The sequence below is a fragment of the Coptis chinensis genome, chromosome 6 (assembly GCF_015680905.1).
Source record: "Coptis chinensis isolate HL-2020 chromosome 6, ASM1568090v1, whole genome shotgun sequence".
Taxonomy (NCBI): domain Eukaryota; kingdom Viridiplantae; phylum Streptophyta; class Magnoliopsida; order Ranunculales; family Ranunculaceae; genus Coptis; species Coptis chinensis.
The window spans coordinates 98,537,126-98,543,715 of record NC_141461.1 but is presented as its reverse complement, the minus strand read 5'-3'; the positions used below and the strand labels follow the sequence as shown (position 1 = coordinate 98,543,715).

Sequence of the window (6,590 nt, the reverse complement as noted above, 5' to 3'; positions counted from 1 at the left end):
AATAGCAGTAGTCAAAACTAGTGGTGTCAAATAGGCTGGGCCGGGCTGAAGCCCTCATGTGTGATTCACGTTTTTTGCCCCAAATTTGACATCTAACAAACCTCATTAGTACATGCAATTAACTGACTTTTTAAACTATTGAAACATGTTTTGGTTCACACTGTGTTGCAGTTACTTGCACTTCGGAGTTCGGATAAGTTGGCACATCAACTAATAGGTAACCTACTAACCTCTCTTTACAAAGTTCACTAGAAAATTTTATCATTGAAAATTGCTTCTAAATTAACGTAGTTGTATGTTTTCGTGATTGTGTTTTCAAAGAGCACAACAAGTTGTTGACCTCAATATAGGATAATATTATTTCCTGATATTATTTCAATATAGGATATGGTACATGTCCTCTTGGTCATCTGAATATGCTTAATCATAACACTACATTTGAACTAATTATCAGTTTCTAATTGAGTAGTTGAAGGAAAACAAGTAATGAAACACAACTAGGTTTACTGCAGCTCACGTGAGGCTAAAAAACTAACACTAAAAATACGAACAATGCACTAGGCGTGCACTCTTATGTATTTAATGTTTCTTATGACACCAGACAACGAGATATGATATGTTAATTATTGCAACTTCATATTCTGATAGTCTACGGACGATTTATGCTTCATCGCTATACCAGATTTAGAATATCTACATAGATCAAGAGCCCTAATCCTAATGTGTGTTTACCATCTTTGGCAAAAGCTCTTCTATATAACATTGGCTATCATCTGAATGTACAATTGATTCATTATAGAATATGTATAAGACCATTTATTATATGGAAAAACTATACTCTTAGTTAGTTATTTCAGACATACATTGTATGTGGTCCAAATAGGCTATATATAGGGAAGCCACAATAAACATATCATGCCTTTGGAACCACTATCATGTCTTTCATTTAACTATAAATATTGCATCAGAGTATGCTTTCAAGCAAACTACCACAACAATAGGTGTATTTTATCACCTACAAATGATTGAGTACTTTTTTTAGAAAATTTTAAAGGGGGATCCTGTAATTACTTTAGTTCTAACTCAATTAGTCTATTTTTCAGGAACTAGAAAAATTTATGCCAACGCTGCCATGTATCGAGGTTCGATTCATTTAAGTGAATTAAGGAGATAGACTCTGACAAACACAAATAACCATACCAACAACATAAGGATTTATAATCAGTTTATGCTCGATCAGGCCTATGTCATTCAGTTACGTGTGTTGCTACTGCTATTGACGGATGATCTATGTACTAATTTTCTATCCGTGGAAGTTCATGCTAAAAAAATTTCAACAGAACAAAGTGAGTATATTACTTTTACCTGTTGATTGTGATGCATCAACTCATCCCCAAAAAAAATCACATACCCGCACCATTCTAGGAACTATAGTATTGTATGTCGTTTCTCCCCTTAGAGACTGATTGTTCTTAAGCACCGGTGTAGCAGACATTGGAAAGTCTTCAACTCCAATAGAGATTCTGATTCAAGTTCAGTAGACAAGTTAGTGACCTTGGTTTTCTGGTTATTTTTAATAGTTTAATGACCAATTTATTAGATTCTTCCCCGTTTGGTTTTCAGTTTTCTTTTTAATCTCAACAATGATACCTTTTTTCAGCAACTTTGGAACATGCTCTCTCTCATGGCATTAAGGCATTAAGGCTACATAGAAAATATTTCAGATGAATGGTTGTCAATGCCTCATTGGTCCCAACGCAGTCAATAATGCAGAATTATTTTCATAATGAATAGAAGCATTGCTGGGATGAATTGATGAGGTACAAATTGGATGTTTGAACTGATTATTTACAATTATTATTATACTAAATCTTCGGCCTATCTGTTGATCCATGTTAAAGCGTGTGGAACGTGATCATAGCGGTTGATTTGCATAGGCTTTGGAGTACAGAAAATGGTTTTGAGCATGTTGTCGCTGCAAGCCTGGAATTTTCAATTGTGACTTTGGTGACACAAACGAATGGTGGGATGGCTCGCCATGTTGGTTTTAATTTCTTTTCAGTCCCAGAGTGTGAAAGAACTATTGTAAATTTTGAAATTTATCTACATGTGACTTTTAATGTGGTGCGCCAAGATGTTCAACTATTGAATGTTTTTATGTGTTATATTTGTTTAACTGTTGTATGTTTGTATTAAATCGTAGTGTGTCTGTTATGGTATTTCTTCAAAACATAGACAAATTGAAATATCAGAGTTTGGGCCTAAAGCCCACAGTTCCAGTTTAATTATGGATAAAAGACACCTGGTTTTTTATTTATGTGTAAAGCCCATCCGGTTGACTTTTGAGTTAGATTACCACTTTGCCCTTTAAGACAAAACAAATAACGCCAAATATGAAACCCGGCTTAACTTTCTCATGTGAACTTTGTCTTGAAATTTTGTGAAATTTCAATTGGTAATTTTGTTCTTAAAATTTCCTATTGATTTCTCTCCGAAATTTCCCTCAAACACTACAACATGGATGTTGTAATCGTCTATTAATATTACAACAACCACACGCCAACTCCCAATCGCAACATGAATGTTATATTGTCAACTATACTGCAACATGGATGTTGCACTATCTATTACTACTGCAACATGAATGTTGCACTGTCAACTATACTGCAACGTGGATGTTGCACTGTCTATTACTACTTCAACAACTACTGCAACATGAATATTGCACTGTCAACTCTACAGCAACATGGATATTGTACTGTCTATTACTACTGCAACAACCATTATCAACTCCCACTGTGATATAGATGTTGCACTATTAACTCTTCTACAACACCATGGATGTTGCACTGACTATTACTACTGCAAGAATCACCAATGGCAACTCCTACTGCAACATAAATGTTGTATTGGCAACTGTACAACAACATGAATGTTGCACTATCAACTCTAATGCAAAATGGATGTTGCACTGTCTATTATTACTGCAATATGGATGTTGCCCTGGCAACTCTACTACAACATGAATGTTACAATGTCAACTCAACTGCAACATAGATGTTGCATTGTCTATTACTATTGCAACAACCACTGTGAACTCCCATTGCAACATGAATGTTGCACTGTCAACGTACTCTCACTGCAACACTAGACTCAAGTCATAAGGTCGCATTCCTACATTACACTTGATGTCGAGGTCTTTTGTCACATAACTAAGATAAACAATGCAATGTTCTTCAAGTTTAGAAATTAACCGAAGTATTATATCAATGACTAAAAAATACACAAAAACAACATAGATTCTATTGACTACATTTATTTGTGACTACAAATTTCGATCATAACACATACAAATACTATCGACTGTACATATACTACCATCAAGACGAATATGGATTCGAACCATCACCCTCACACTTAATGAGCGCTCTTCCATTCTGAGCATACGAGTCATTTTATTATTGATCCATATGGATTTGAACCATCACCCTCACACTTAATGAGCGCTCTTCCAGTTTGAGCATACAAGTCATTTTATTATACTCACACTAATGGACATACTTAGTAGAAAGTTTGTCGCAGAGATATGGATTAAAACGGTGACAGAATCAATTGCAGTATTAAGGGCTCCAAACATGAGACATTCTACAAATGACAATTTGTGCATGAGGAAGGTACTTGTAAGCGTGGTATTAGAAAAACAAATTAAAAGCTTGATTTTTTTTAGTATAAAACTAAAAAAGAGATGTTAGCTTATCTAAGAACAAGAATGTGTTTTTTATAGAAGTATCAGGATCACCAATTTTCTCGAGGATGACTCCTACAATTTCATACAAGTTTCCATGGTAAATAAGTCTTACTTGCAAAAGATTATCCAAGACTGGTGCAACGCAAGACCTCACTTTTGGCTCCTTATCTGAAATGCATTCAAATGCGTAGTAATCAAATTATCACATATATTAACAAAGCCACTTTCTTCATGATGATTTTTTTTATGAAACTCACATCACCCTTTACAATTACCACAACCTTGCAAAAGCTATGAACCCATTGCAGGGCTTCTAATTTAACTGCGAGAGGAGAAGAAGCATGGAGAGACTTAACAAGGAACATGTTGTACTTCTTTAAATACTCAATAGCCAGATTAGAAGGAACATGTGAACCCCCACAGCAACATGGATGTTGCACTGTATATTAATATTACTACTGCAACAGCCACTGTCAACTCCCACGTACTACAACAGGGATGTTGCATTGGAAAATCTACTGCAACATGGATGCTACACTGTCAACTTTACTGCAACATGAATATTATGTTGTCTATTACTACCAAGTTAGTGTTCATTGAAAAGGATCCCATGCTTCAGTATGAGTTGTTGTGAAACGTAAAACCTATGTCATCTATATATGGTAAAAAAGTATAATTTACCATCACAAAACCATTGGTTTTTTAACTCACTTGCGCAATGCAAAAATTGTTTGTGTGCAAACAAATCTAAAACATGTCTTCAACCTAATACAAAACCTAATATAATACATATACAAATGTTATCGATCATCTATGCAAAGAGGCCTCTTATGCATATACTACCATCAAACGACGTTTTATTTATTCCTTTTTACACCAAAAGGTGCTAGAATTGGATCTAGATGGACTCAAACCATCACTCACTCATTTAATGAGTGCTCTTCCATTTTTAGCTTATGGATCCTTCGTAAAACTACGGTTTGTCAAAAAAAAAAGAACAACAACAACGCATAGTCCAATGCTCAGAAGAATCACAAATACAAACAATGTCTCGGCATAATACCCCTTTGAAACTTGATGCAGCCTCGGAAGGAGGCAGCGTGGTGTTATTCATGTCATTGCACAAAGCGGCATTAGACAAGGTAAAGATATCTTCATAACATCATATGATTTCTCTTTGAATTGTAGCGGCTTACTGTTTGTAGGAGAACCATTGTATCTTCTATTAATCCAAGATAGCAACAAGCTTCACCCAATACCAAATACCTGCATTGCATAGGGATAGTGAGATACCATTTATTCCAATAATCCTCCAAATCAATCCACATAAATCACAATTGCTAAAGAAATTGAGATGAATAATTTACCCCCATTGACCTTCTTTATCATATTGTTTACAAAGTCCAACCATAACTTTTTCTTCATATCATAAACAAAAAAGCATTTGAGTGAAGACTGTCTATCAGATGAATCGGTTGACGAAAAAATTTTCAGAAAGAAGCTTCACTCTTTCTCTCGAAATCTCTTGTTAACTACTATTGTCTAAAGAAGTAGTCAATTCTTCATCATACACCATTTTATAGCTAAGAACATATTCCTAAAGCATATTAGCCACTTCCTTAATTCGAACGAAGTGTTCAAGAATTGAGTTCCAATGCTACTTCATATCTAGGCTAAAGTGCAAGTCTTTGCAACAATAAGATTAAGTAATCAGAACCATCTCTAATTGATCTTGTGTTGCAATAAGAGCTCTTGCATCTTTGACATTTCTATCTAGATCTTATTCACATCATAACAAACAAGAAAATTTTTATTTCTTAAGTATTTGAAGCTTAACAAAGCCAAACGTACACTGTACCTTAACAAAACCAAGCTTAAAACTTAAAAATGAAGAACACCAATTCTCATTTACACATTAAATCAAAAGCCCAACATCATAAAAATCTAACCTTTTTCTTGCTAAGCCACTAGTGATTCCTTTCTTCATTACCCAAACATGGATAACAAATTTATGTTACCCAAACTTTTTCAATTGATGAAATCACATATCACGATCTCAAACTCAATAAAAAGAGATTTTTCAAGACAAACTACAATAAGAACTAAACAGATAAGAAAAGGGTAAATTTGGTATTAGAAGAAGCTAAAGGAGGTGATCTAATTGGGTCAATGACCTTATTCCATAATTTTAACGTGCGGAAACTTTTAATTCACAACTTAAAAAAAGGGATGGGCTTTAGCCGTAATTCAAAAAGTCAATGAGTTTTAAGCTAATAAAGACTCAAATCAGGGTTTTTACCCCAGTTTTATGTTGAAATATTATTGTTGTGTCATCTACAAACGAGTTTTAGTTCTAATCACTATACTCATTGCTTTGTTGAAAGTTGAAACGTAGTTATTGTTTTGGTAGTTAACAATACGGTAGACACCAAGAACTATGTTGGGCTACATGAGGCAAGCTGTCTCACTTTTAATTTTCAATATGTGACGTCTTCACTCTTCACTATTTTCTTTGGTAAAGGTTAGTTTTACCAATTTCACTCATATACGTTATGACCACCGCGACCCGATTGATCCATGACTATGAACAAGTTGGTAATTGCTCTAAGTTGTGCTGTGAAAAAAAAAAAAGAATAAAACCATATAACGTAAAAAAGAATCCATTTTTTTTTGTAAGAACTCAAGTAGGTGAGCACGACTATAGAACTACTTTGCTCATATTTTGTCCATAAGGCTTTAGACTACTTTGATCATACTTGGCCATAAAGAAAAACTTATTAAAAGGACCAACTGTATAACGTACATGTAGTAAATTTTCAGAACTCCAGACTCCAGTTGTAAA

At 34.4% G+C, this 6,590-nt stretch overlaps 2 long non-coding RNA genes across 3 annotated transcripts; one reads left to right on the top strand and one right to left on the bottom strand.

Moving 5' to 3' along the window:
- The first annotated feature begins 227 nt into the window (after positions 1 to 227).
- On the top strand, positions 228 to 2,153 carry LOC147495997 (uncharacterized). 2 transcript variants are annotated; one of them, XR_015199387.1, is made up of 3 exons: positions 228 to 1,545; positions 1,661 to 1,820; positions 1,902 to 2,153. It is a non-coding gene; the product is annotated as an uncharacterized LOC147495997 (long non-coding RNA). The 2 variants fall into 2 exon arrangements; XR_015199388.1 differs by having other exon boundaries at positions 1,396 to 1,566.
- Positions 2,154 to 4,514: 2,361 nt separating this feature from the next.
- On the bottom strand, positions 4,515 to 5,168 carry LOC147495996 (uncharacterized). Its single transcript, XR_015199682.1, has 2 exons — positions 5,116 to 5,168; positions 4,515 to 5,014 (listed from the first exon to the last, which is right to left on the bottom strand). It is a non-coding gene; the product is annotated as an uncharacterized LOC147495996 (long non-coding RNA).
- Positions 5,169 to 6,590: the final 1,422 nt, after the last annotated feature.